The 13954-nt window shown below is 36.6% G+C and overlaps 1 pseudogene; it reads right to left on the reverse strand.

Annotated features, from left to right (window-relative positions):
• Positions 1 to 266: 266 nt before the first annotated feature.
• Positions 267 to 1440, reverse strand: LOC137963292 (calnexin homolog pseudogene; annotated as a pseudogene).
• Positions 1441 to 13954: the final 12514 nt, after the last annotated feature.

The following is a 13954-nucleotide window of genomic DNA, read 5'->3' on the forward strand; positions in this document are numbered from 1 at the left end:
ATTCCAAAAATACCCATGTGGCCTAAAACTGAAATAAATAAATTAAATTAAAGAAAAATAATTAAAATAATAATGTTATTGTGTGCATAACATTACACCCCCCTGGAAGAACGAGCTTGTCCTCAATCTCGAAGGTAGGTCTGCTTGCCCGTGTCGATGTCTCCATCCATTCTCAAGTGTCAACCGCGGTATCTATGTCAGCCCTCTGGGCTAAAAAACTAGAGCATCCACCCAGAGAAGAAATTTTTTTAATTTTTTAATTTTTTTCAAACGACGTAACCAACTCTCGTCAAATTTTCGGATCTCCCACTTGTAGTTTTATGTTTCCCTTCTACACCTCCTTGGTTGTGGGGCCGAAGCATCTTCCTTCTCAATTTCATCTTGAAATTATATGCTGCAAAGAAAGGAATATCTGCAATCCGGTAGAGCACATCAAAGACCTTCGTAGGAACACCAGAAAGTTCACCAGATGCAGCAACTTCCTCTTCCAGTTGTGTTTCCTTCTCCAATTCAAACTTAGGTTTCCATGTAGTCACCCTGACAGATTTTGTAGTCTCCTCATCCCTAGCTATCAAAATAATGGCAAAAGTACCCCATCCTGCATCGTCCATATCTCAATTCCAATAGCTGCAACGGGCCCAAAGTCAATTCTATAAGCTCGAAGTACTCATGGTTAGGAATCTGCCTTGGCTGCCAGAAACCTTTATTGTGAGGGTTAGCAATCAATGGTGCATGCCATTTACCCTTATAAATCGGGTTTATCTTCATAGGTCTTTTCCACTTACCACAACCAGGAATAGACTCACACTTAGGATTATCAATCATCGGTTCCTCCCATTCACCATCCTCATCAACCTCTGAATCTTCGACCTTCTTAGCTTCAGGGTCATCAATCTCTTCTGATTCATCATCCACACATCAGTCTGGTTGCTTTGCCTCCTCATATTCAATTTCAATTGGAGCCTCTTTATCCCACTCGATAGGCTTTATAGCTTCAAAATCTGGAATCTTAGCTCTCTCATCCCCATCCTCAAGTATCTTATCATCTAGATCTTGTATTGTCTTAGGTGGGATAAGTGGAGGCTCAAAATCAGCAGCAGATAGAAAATTGATCATTTTCTATCCCTCCCCCTCCACAAGAATCCACATGGTTAGCTTATCAAATGGAACATAAGGAGGAAATTTAAGGTGATGTGCAACAAACTCCCCCATCGTGGGATTCATATGCTTGAGGATGAAATGCACCTTGTTATTGGGCCCACATTTATTGGGTCCCAACATGATGTCATAGGAAGATTCATTGTCAAACTCGTTGGGCATCGTATACACAGCCAATAGAAACTGGGGAGAGTGCTGGTCTTGACCATCCCCAGCAATAATAATAAGAAAACCTGTTGTTGATGCAGCTCTTCTAACAGCACCATTGTCAAAGAGCATCATGACAGTTATATCAGTGTATGCTTCAACATGTCATATGGTAGCTTCCAACGGTACTCCTTCTGTTGCTGTAGAAAATTGCCGAGCCAGATCTATTGTCAAAACTTCAACCCTTGATTTCACCTCAATAATAGAACAAACCGGCAAACCTTCACCATATGCAACATCATCTTTGCATTTTAACTCAACAAAAAGATTGCCAAATTCAATTTCATTATATACAGCACTACTGCATACTTCCGCATTCTTAAATTTAACAAATCCAAAACATTTGGATGTCCCATCCCCTTCTCTCATTAGGACAGCGCAGGTAATGTTTCCATACCCACCAAATAGTCTCTTCAAATCTTCATTTCCAAAAGGCACACTAGGTTGAAGAACTATGACAAACAACGGTCGAGCATCATACAATTCATCCAAAAAAATTAACACAACTATTTTAAATGGACTGTTACTGTTGTAAAAAGTACCTTAAACCACCACACTGCTGATGTATTCATTCACCACAATAGAATACATCCCATGCAGCACGAACAGGGCCCGAGCAGCAGCACACATATTATCCAAAAAATTCGATACAATGAATTCAACTTGACGATGAACAGACGCGTCAGTGCTATTCTTATTAATCGAAAAATAAATCAGCATCCATAGAAATTTTGTGTTTTCCATTCCCGGAATCCCCAAAAAATTTCCCTCTTGCGTCTCAGCCCCAAAATTTTCACGGAACAATTTCAAAGCCATTGGAGAGGAATTAGGTAAATCATAGAGGGATTTGAGAAAAGAGAAGATGAAATTTGGAGAAATTCGTCGCAAGAGTTTACCCCAATTTTTTCGGAATTTCGTTTTCCGCTGTGCTGCCGAGACCAAGAGTGAGGTTGAGAGGGAGTGTGAGAGGTGGTGGCCAGAAGTCAAATCCCACCGGAGTTGTTTCCGATGGCGCCGACGGAGCCTCCTCCTCAGTTTTTGATGGCGAACATCAGCCTGTTGTGGCTTTGATGCTTGAATTTTTACCCTGTTAACGGTGGAAAATAGACCTTTATGGTGTCTTGCACAGAATCGATTTGAGGTTGAACCCAAATTGACGAAATCTTTCGACGAAATCCTCTTTTCTAAAATTTCTAAAGAGGATGGATTTCCAAGTTAGAGACCGAGAGCAGCAAAAAGGGGCTGGCGCTCGTCGTATCGTCCCAAAGGGCGCTTTGCCCCAAAACCCTCCGATTTTGGATTTGCAGTGTCTTCACCTTCTGATTTTGGAAGTATTGAGGCCGATTTCGGATTGGAAGTCGACTTTGATTGCTGATGTGTAGGGTCCCTGTCGTCTGATTTCCATGATCGGGGAACTAATTTTGTTTGGTCATCGCTAGACTTCCCTACTCGAAAATATTGGAATTTCCTGGCCCTTGCCTTTATGCTCGTCTAAAACAGTGTCTGCCTCTTCTGGGCATATGTCGTCATCTGAGATTTGAGGTCGTATGACATTTTTTCTGGCAGTCATTTGCTTCCTTGCAAGAATTTTTTTACGTAACCTGCACGCCATTCCCGTATTCTTTCCGCTCCATTGCTCTTTGCCATTTCTCTCATTTCACTGTGCATCGCCATCCATTCTTCTAGAGATACTTCTATGTGCATCACCATCCCTTCTTCCGAGGCTATTAAATGGCTCATTGTGTTCCCTCTCTGATACCAATTGTTACGGTCCCTGATCTGACACAAGGATTCGTAGGGAGGAAGAAAAAAAACGAAGATCAAGCCAAAGGGAAGCGAAAACCCTAGAACTCAGAGAGCTCCAAGCCTGTTTAACCTAAAATTAACCTAAAATCAATGCTTATCTTTCTCATTACTCTTACCCCTTAAATAGGGTTCACCCTGTTAGGGTTCAACATAAAATATTACAAAAATACCCGTATAAATAAAATATTACAAAAATACCCCTATAAATAAAATATTCCAAAAATACCCATGTGGCCTAAAACTGAAATAAATAAAGTAAATTAAAGAAAAAAATTAAAATAATAATTTTATTGTGTGCATAACACCATTCTACCACCTCTTGTGTGACCTCTAAAATTTATGTCGCATCCTCGATTGGAGGATGATGTACCTCTATTACCAGAGTACATAGCTGATGAAGCATCAATAAGGGAGGTAGGAGATGGATCAGGGATCTGTAGCAACGTAGCACTGATTTTATCAAAGGTTGGAAGTGCGGAGGAGCTAAGAAGTTGGGTTTTAGCAACCTCAAGATATGGCCTAATATTCGTCAAGCAAATGGCTACTGCCAAGGCTTCCCGTTGCCTTTCTTGAACTGCAATATCGGTGGAATACGGTTGAGCGGTCTTCCATTCTTGAAGATGACCCCGAAACCAGGCCAAAAACTCATGAATATTATCCCTTGCTTAATATTTAACATATTTTGTAAGACATCAAATAATTTTTGCAAAGAGGTCGTGCTAGAGTATAACTTAGCACATGTGTCCCAAATATCCTTGGTTGTTTCCAAGTGGACCACATTGTTGGCTACATGTTTTTCCTTGCTATTTATGAGCCAACTACTGACCAAATTATCATCTTTAACCCACTTGAGGTAGGATAAATTTTCTTCATCAATTGGAGGAGAGAATTTGTTTAAGTGACCGAGAAGGTCACGAGTAATGAGAACTTGTTGTACCGATTGTGACCACTAAGATAATTCAAGAGGCCCCTCAAGGGGGTCGTAGTAATTCTGAGTATGTCACTCTTACTACTTGTATGTCCAATCTCCATCTTGAAGAAAAATTCTTAAACCACACCAAGATCAATTGGAAAAAAGTGTCTAAAAAAAATCCTCTAATGCAACTTTGAAGGATCCGTGGACCAAATCAAGCACTTACAAAGTGAGATATAGAATTTTCTCCACAAGATTAGGCACTAAATCATCAAATAATTTGTGCTTATGTCAAGTGGAGACATCATCCAAAAATGAATTAAATCCTCTTATATCCTATAAAAAAAATCTCAAGAGGATAGATTGAAAAACTTATGACTTAATCCAAACTCCAAAAACGTGGCCAAACACTTAAAAACCACAATTTTCTTTCTTTAAGATCGTTAGTAGCAAGTCAAGTCTCTTATAACTCTCAACTCATGGGGATAATCCAACTTCCAAATAACCAAGCGTTGGAGTTCAAGACAGTAGAAAGGCAAGTAGATGCTGGAATTTAACCATATGTTGATCATCCAACTAAATAACCAAACCCCATGAACAACACCAAGTGTGAAAGATCTTACAACAACATGTGCTGGAATTCCAATTCATAGAAAATTTATCCAAGTTACATGTAAGTAACTAAATCGCAAATCATTTCCATGAATTCATCAATCTTGATAAAACACTAGTAGCAACCAATCTTGACCAAACTTGTAATTTAGCTACAAGAAGATCAAGATTATAACATCTTCTTAATCACAAGAGATTAATCTTCACAAATTCTCATATGAAGATTATCTTGTCTTGATGTAATTCAGAAATCAAGACCAGAACATATAGAAGAAAAATATGTAAATGATAATCAGAATTGACTTATCTCTTCAAGGATGGAATCCTTCTTTTATGTGTAATTCTTGGACAAATCTTCATAAATATTTTCTTTTATACTTCATCAAGGGGGATCCTAAAATCCTTGCTCTATGCCATGTAGAATTTAGGATCCCATGAAAAGAACTTAAATATAACTAAGAAGAAGAAGAAGAGAGAGAGAGAGATAAGGGATCAACCACCAATGGAGAGAACTTGGACGAGGTGGAAGAGGTAGAGCGCCTACCAAGAGAAGGAGAGCTTGGACGAATTTGGCGAAAAGGAGGAGAGCGCGTGAATGCTCTACCTTTTAGCCAATGCCTCTCTCTATTTATATCTTTTACAATGCCCTTTGGGGCAAAAAGAAGAGACATAAAAAAGAAGAGTATTTACAACTTCATGCCATCTTTATGAGAATCCTCCTTATGTAACCATATGCCACCACTTAGACGTGTGGGATTTCTTTCCTTGGACTTGTGGGCTTGAGCCCATCTTCTAAAAAATATAAAAAACACAACCAAAAATTTTCAAAAAGGATTTACCTCTTTTGCCGCTCCAAACCTCTTCCGGTATTTTTCAATCCAATGGTGTTGAAAGATCTCTTTTGATCAAATAGATAGCGGTGCTAACAGCCTCAAACCAGAACATCTTTGGCAATCTTGCATGTAATCTCTTGCTCCTAGCATGCTCATTCAAAGTCTTGTTCATCCTCTCAGTGACACTATTCTGTTGAGGTTTTACAGGAATGGTCTTCTTTATCTTGATTCAATTATCAGCTAAGTACTGCTTGAAATCATCATCTATGTATTATCCCGCATTATTTGACTTCAAACACTTCACCTTCAAAATTATATCATTCTCAACCATTGTTCTCCATCTCTTCAATGTAGCAAAGACATCATATTTCTTTTTCAGGAAATAAACCCATACCTTTCTACTTGCATCATTAATAAATGTCACAAAGTAGTTAGAACCACCAAGGGAGGTAACAATTGAAGGACCCCACACATCAATGTGAACCAACTCCAATTTAGCTGTCTTTTGCTCCTTTCCAACCTTAGAAAAGCTAACCCTTTCTGCTTGTCGAAAATACTACCTTCGTACCAAATGTTGTTTACAGTTTTCAAACTAGTAGCTTCCCTTTGGACTAAAACACTTTCATTCCCTTGTCACTCATGTGATTGAGCCTATAATTCCACAAATCATAATTAGTAACAACATCAACAACTAAAACTGTGTCTCTGCAACTGGAAGATATGTAAAGAGTTCGTGTTTTAACTCGTTGTGCAACAACCATGGCTCCCTTAGTGACTTTCCAGGCAGCACCATTAAAAGTCACATTATGACCTTCATCAACAAGTTACCCTACTGAGATCAGATTGCACATCAGTTTTGGTACATGTCTAACCTAGTGAATTTTCCACACTGACCCATTTCATATCCTCAAACTGACATTACCAATACTGACAATATCCAAAGGTTCTCCATCAACAAGATATACCTTCCCATGATCTCTAGCAACATAATTCTCCATGTTCTCACAATGTGTGATAGTGTCAAAAGAAGCTCCTGAATCTAACACCCAAGAGTCAATAGGGCTATCAACCGACAAGAGTAAAGCATCTTGTACCTCTTCAGTCACTGCATTTGCAACATTCCTTTTCTTTTCATCCTTCTTTGGTGTTCTGTAGTTCTTCTTTATGTGACCAAACTTGCCACAATTCCAGCATTCCACATTCCTTCCGAATTTGTACTTGCTTCTGCCATTCCTTGACTTCCCTCTACCATTGCACTTGTTGGAATTCCTCTCGAAGTTCTTGTCCCTAGTTTCGATATGTAGGGCAGAATTAGATGTCAACGATTCTCTGGAGTCTTTTCTATGAACTTCCTCCACAAAAATGGTATCCTGAACATCATTGAAGATCAACTTCTCATTGCCTACATAGTTGCTGATTGCAGCCCTCATAGGCTCCCAACAATTTGGCAGAGACGCCAAAAGAATTAAAGCATGAACCTCATCATTAAATTTAATTTGAACGGAGGTCAATTGATTGACAATCTTGCTACACTCATTCAAATGCAATGTCATTGATGTATTTTCTGTTATATTTAAATTGAAGAGTTTTTTCATGAGATGTACCTTGTTGGAAGATGGGCTCAAGCTCACACGACCAAGGAAGACCCACATATCTAAGAGTGTTAGAAGATGGGCCCAAACCCATAAGAAGTAGGACCCACCATGATTACCATGAGCTGGCATCCTTATCACATAAGTTGGAAGATCAAGTGGGACTCACAAAGATAACCACAAGCTAGTTGGAAGATCAAGGATTCACAAAGATAACCACTAGTTGGTTACAAGATCAAGTGGGACCCACAAAGATAGTCACGAGTTGGCATCTTTATCTTATGGTCGCGTCCTCATAGAAGAGTTCTAGTTTGAGTTATGTTTGTCTTCTATTTATATTGAGTTATTTAATTATGGTAGGACTTATCTTTAAGTATTAGAGTTTGGGTGTAATTGGGACAAATGTAGTTTAATTGTAATTGGACTCTACTACCTTCCTCTATTATAAATAAAAGTTCATGTACTCTGATTATAAGAAGTCAATGAAGTATTTCTCTTTTCCATAAATTCTACATACCTTATTATTTGTGAAAGGCTTCTCATACATATCGGAAAAAATCTTCATTATCCATGTTGTGCTTTTCTCTGATGCCACATTGTGAGCAACGTTCTTTGATAATCTTAACTGGAATACTCCCAACACCTATCTATCAAGGAGATTCCACTCATCATCTTTCATACCTTCTAGTTTCATATCCATAAGTGGTGCGGGCAGCTTTTTACTGTATAAAAAATCTTTGATCTGCATCCTCTAGAACGTAAAATTTATACCATCAAACTTGTTGATTCCAAGTGTCGATCCTTCTCCACTAGCCATTGCTCTTATTCACAAACCAAAACTTTGATATCACCGTTTAGGAATTAGATGCCCTAATTCCAAACTAACAAGAGTAGTAACAATATTTACGAAAGAAAGGAAAAGCAAGCACGAGAAAAAACAAGATTTATACAAGTTTGCTTCAAGGTGAGACTGTCTTATCTTCTGCTGTTGTAGTAATACACTATGAAGATAAAATAGTTTGTATGAGAAATTGCACACTCACAAGTGTTTTTTATCTAAGATCTTCTCGGCCACCAACTGATGATCTTAGTTCTGGTGATTATCATAAAACCCTAATAGCAGCCCCCCCCCCCCCCCCCCCTTTAAAGAGAAAAGTAGGGCAACCGCTTTACAAGAGTGAAATTCCCAAACTATCCTTCATGAAACAATAGTTAATATATCGTGGATCCATGTACCGACTCAGTGTAGGGCATTAATTAGGCTCCACAACTAAACAATTGGAACTTTTAGAAAGAAAACAGATAGAAGATTATGGTTTATAGACACCTCTCCCCTATTTATAATTTGAATAATATAACAAATTAAATGTGTACCCCTAAACACTGGAAATCTTCTTTCTTGAGGAATGAAATTTTCTAGAAAATAAAGTAAACCTAATTATAGCTTCCAATGATAATCAAATAACTTTTGTAAACTTTGTGTAGGCAAGACTTTTTTTATAATCTCATTTCATTGAGAAAATAGTTGTGACCGAGGATGAATAGTTGAAAAATCTCTTTATAGGTCTAGGCTAGAGAGCCTAGTTGGTTGTTGAAATCCTAAGAGTGGGAGTAGACTTTAGAGTCTACTTAGCTGTCAATAAGCTCTCTACAAGTCTAAGCTGATATGGATTAGATTTTTGTGGGTCTAATCTAGAAAGCCTAGTTTGTTACTCATAAGCTCTTTGTGGGGTCTAGATCATTAAGCTTAGTTGGCTGTCGTGCAATCCTTTTTGAGGGTTTAGTCTAAATAACTTAGTTTGTTATTGACAATCCTTTTTGAGGGTTTAGTCTAAATAACTTAGTGTGTGGATTAGATTTGTATGACTCAGTTGTTTACAAAATACATCCCTTGTGGGTCTAAACTAAAGTGCCTAGTTTTACCATTGGCAAGATCCCAATAGTGGGTTTAAGCTAGAAAGCTTTAGTATATATAATGTGTGTGTGACGATGTGCTTTTGTAAATTGAATGCTTTGGCCAATTGAGTGGTTTAAGTCCCTTTAAGGGCAACATTGTAATTTGACTTTCTATTATTGTGGATATTGTTAGGCTATCTAGCATGTTCAATTAACTCTAATGTGTTAGGAATTAGACACCCTAATTCCAAACTAATGAGAACAATAATAATAATTACGAAAGATGAAAAAAGCAAGCATGAGAACAAAATACAACAAGATTTATATAGGTTCGTCTCAAGGTGAGACTATGTCCTGTCTTCTACCGTTGTAGTAATCCACTATGAAGATGAAAATAGTTTACAAGAAAAATCGAACACACTTACAAATGTTTTTCTCTAACCTCTCTCTCTGGCCGCAACTCAAGTTGATCCTCGGATGAATCATAAAACCCTAATAGTGGCACCCCTAAATATAAAAAATAAATTAGGGCAACCATATTACAAGTATGAAATCCCCAAATTACCCTTAATAAAATAATAGTCAATATATTGTGGATCTAGTAGGGGCTCCGCCCCCACACCCCCAAGAGGGGGGCAGACCTTACCGTGGAAATTGATTTACGTAATGACTCAGTGTAGGGCATTGATGAAGCTCCACAACTTAACAATCTCCCACTTGGAGACTAATCCATCATCAATATCTCCTCGTCAACAGCAACAATTTCTCAATCCTGCATGTAATCTCTTGCTCCAAGCATGCCCATTGAAGGTCTTGTTCATTCAGGGACACCATTCTATTGACGTTTTCTAGGAATAGTTTTCTTCATCTTGATTCCATTATCAGCACAATACCGCTTGAAATCATCATCTATGTATTCTCCCCCATTATCTGACTGGAAGCACTTCACCTTCAAATCTGTCTCATTCTCAACCATTGCTCTCCATCTCTTGAAGGTATCACAAACATCAGATTTCTTTTTCAGGAAATAAACTCATACCTTTCTGCTTGCATCATCAATAAATGTCACATAGTAGTTAGAACCACCAAGGGAGGTAATAGTTAAAGGCCCTCACACATTAATGTGAACCAACTCCAATTTTGTTGTCTTTTGATCCTTTCCAACCTTAGAAAAGCAAACCCTTTTTTTGCTTGCCAAAAATACACCTTCACACAAATTGTTGTTTATAATTTTCAACCCTAGTAGCTTCCCTTTGGACTGCAGCACTTTCATTCCCTTCTCACCCATGTGACCGAGCCTATAATGCCACAAATCAGAATCAGTAACAACATCAACAACTAGAAGTGATGTAAAGAGTTCTAGTTTTAACTCCTCGTGCAACAACCATGACTCCCTTAGTGACTTTCTAGGCAGCACAATTAAAAGTCACATTATGACCTTCACCATCAAGCTGCCCTACTGAGATCAGATTACTTATCAGTTTTGGTACATGTCTCACCTTGTGAATTTTCCACACTGACCCATTTGACATCCTCAAACTGACATTACCAATACCGACAATATCCCAAAATTCTCCATCAACAAGATTCACCTTCCGCGATCTCCAATAACATAATTCTCCATGATTTTGCGATGTGCGGTAGTGTGAAAAGAAGCTCCTGGATGTAACACCCAAGAATCAATAGGGCTATCAACCGACAAGAGTATCACATATTGTACCTCTTTAGTTATTTAATTTACAACATACTTTTCTTTTCATCCTTCTTCGGTGCTCTGCAATTCTTCTTTATGCCACCAGACTTGCCACAATTCCAATATTCCACATTCCTTCTGAATTTGAATTTTGCTTCTACCATTCATTGACTTCCCTCCACCATTGCCCTTGTTGGAATTCCTCCCAAAATTCATGCCCCTAGTATCGACATTTAGGGCAGAAATAGATGTCGACAATTCTCTGGAGTCATTTCTACAAACTTCCTCCACGAGAATGGTATCCCCAACATCATTAAAGATCAACTTTCTGCTGCCTACATAGTTGCTGATCGCAACCCTCATAGGCTGCCAACAATTTGGCAGAGATACCAAAAGAATTAAAGCACGAACCTCATCATCAAATTTAATTTGAACGGAGGTCAATTGATTAACAATTGTGCTAAACTCATTCAAATGAGATGCCACTGATGTATTTTCTATCATCTTTAAATTGAAGAGTTTTTTCATAAGATGTACCTTATTATTTGTTAAAGGCTTCTCTTACTTGTCGAACATAATCTTCATCATCCTGTTGTGGTTTTCTCTGATAGCACGTTGTGAGCGATGTTCTTCGATAGTGTTAACCAGACTACTCCCAATACCTGTCTATCAAGGAGATTCTATTCATCATCTTTCATACGTTCTAGTTTAATATCCAGAAACGGTGAGTGCAATTTTTAACTTTACAGATAATCTTTGATCTGCATCCTCCTGAACACAAAATCCATACCATCAAACTTGTTGATTCCTAGTGTCGATATTTTTCTGCCTGCCATTGCTCTCAATCACGAACCAAAACTCTGATACCATTTGTTAGGAATTAGATGCCCAAATTCCAAATTAACGAGACCAAGAATAATAATTGTGGAAGAAGGAAAAAGTAAGCACGAGAACAAAACACAACAAGATTTATACAGGTTTCGTCTCAAGGTGAGACTATGTCTTATCTTCTGCCGTTGTAGTAATCAACTATGAAGATGAAAATAGTTTACAAGAGAAATCGCACACAATTATAGGTGTTTTTCTCTAATCTCTCTCTCGGGCCATAACTCAAGATGATCCTAGGATGAATCATAAAACCCTAATAGCGGTGCCCCTAAATATTAAGAAAAAATTAGGGCAACTAGATTATTAGTGTGAAATCCCAAACTACCCTTAATGAAACAACAATCAATATATTGTGGATTTAGCGGGGGCTCCGCTCCCTCACCCTCGGGAGAGGGGCTTCCCTCCCCTTTCCAACCCTTACAGTGACCTCACCGCAAAGGTCGATTCGCGGACCAACTCAGCATAGGGTATTGATTAGGCTCTGCAACTTAACATAATGTACAAAAACCTTGAAAATGGATTAACAATATCAGAATAAGATTGTGAACTATTATAAAATCATTGTGTTTTTATTATATGATTAATTATTTCAATAAAGACTAGTTTAGAATCAAGAAGGGAAAATGGAATACATTAAAAATAAGAATACACAGCCAAAAAAAAATTAAAATTTAATATTTAAATTATAAACCTACTCCAAGTTTGTACCTATAGGACCTAATAAGATAAGGGGAAACAAAATAGAATAGGAAACCCAACCCATGCCTACCCATTGGCAGAGTAGAAAAATAAAGCATAGCCGTTAACAAAAATAGTTAGTCGTAAACTACTTGAAAATATACATAATCAGGGAGGGTTCTAACGAATCAGGGAAACATGCTTACTACCAAGTTGTGCCAATGTTAAAATAAAATTGGAAAATGAAACGACCGAAGAGTTAAGCCTGGAAGCAGTCCAGGAAATTTAGTTGGACAACAAAAGGCTAACAAGGGCAGAGTGGCTGACAGTACAGAGTACATCTACAGTCAATCCATTCGACCGAAAAGATGTCGTTCAAGGCTTTTTTTTCTGAAACGCTCCCCCTCCCTGCCGTCCATATCGTATCCCCGACGTAATTGCGAAAAGCTCCATGGCTGCTCTCGTGAGTGACGAGTGACGAGAAAATCGGGGTGGAATTTACTTAAACAGAGAAAGTGAATACTCGGTTTCTTAACAAAAAATATGAAATGTGAAATTCCTTCATTAACTGCCTTTGTAACTTTACACATCTTTCCTTTATCCTCCTTCATTCTTTTTTCCTTCTTTGGTCAGCTTCTTCGTTCTTCTTTTTTTTTATTTTTTTATTTTTATAATTTTTAATTATATTGATTAAAAATTCATAACTATTATTATTACTTAATCATACTAGTAATTATAAATTTAGTTTTTTTTATCAAAGTTCAAATTTATGCTATTTAATTCAAAATTTATTTGATCAAAATTAAAATAACTATTATAAAAAATTATTATATATCTATTTTTAAATTATGCTTATTTGATAAAATAAAATTTTATTATTCGATATTTTTTATATAAATTATTTATCATTTTTAAATAAAGAATTAAAATTCTTCTAATTTAATTAAAAATCGTATACTTAATCATACTAGTAATTATAAATTTAATTTTTTGTATCAAATTCAAATTTATGCTCTTTAATTCAAAATTTATTTGATCAAAATTAAAATAACTAGTATAAAAAATTATTATATATCTATTTTTAAATTATTCTTATTTGATAAAATAAAATTTTATAATCCGATACTTTTTATATAAATTATTTATCATTTTAAATAAAGTAATAACGAGTTTAATTCATAATAGAAATTAAAATTCTTCTAATTTAATTAAAACTCATATTATAACTTTAAAAAAATTCAATTTTATTATTTAATTTGTTTTATTAATTTAATTATATAAAATAAATGTGGATCGATTTCTAAATTATCTTTAAGATTCAAATTTATATTATCAAATTTAAAATTAATTTATAAACTAGAGTTGTCAATAGGGGATTTATGTTAACTAATTAAAATATTTTTAATTTATAGTAATTTATAATAACTTGAATGCCCATTTTTTAGTTATTTTTTATCATAAATCTATTGTATTAATGAATTCTATCTGTTATATTAACACAAAAATTTACATTCTATCTACACTAACCTCCGGGAACATTTAATAGTAGACCAATAGGTACTCCAAGAGCCAGCTCGCTCCTTAACCGGCGCCACGCTCTTCTACTGCCGGCGTACTTTAGACTGGTGGCGTACACTATATACACTCTTCTTTCACATGTCATCCCTGGTGTGACCGT

The sequence above is a fragment of the Aristolochia californica genome, unplaced genomic scaffold, assembly GCF_029961685.1.
Source record: "Aristolochia californica isolate CCGP_79_NKW_82.1479 unplaced genomic scaffold, dmAriCali1.0.hap1 SCAF_4, whole genome shotgun sequence".
Taxonomy (NCBI): domain Eukaryota; kingdom Viridiplantae; phylum Streptophyta; class Magnoliopsida; order Piperales; family Aristolochiaceae; genus Aristolochia; species Aristolochia californica.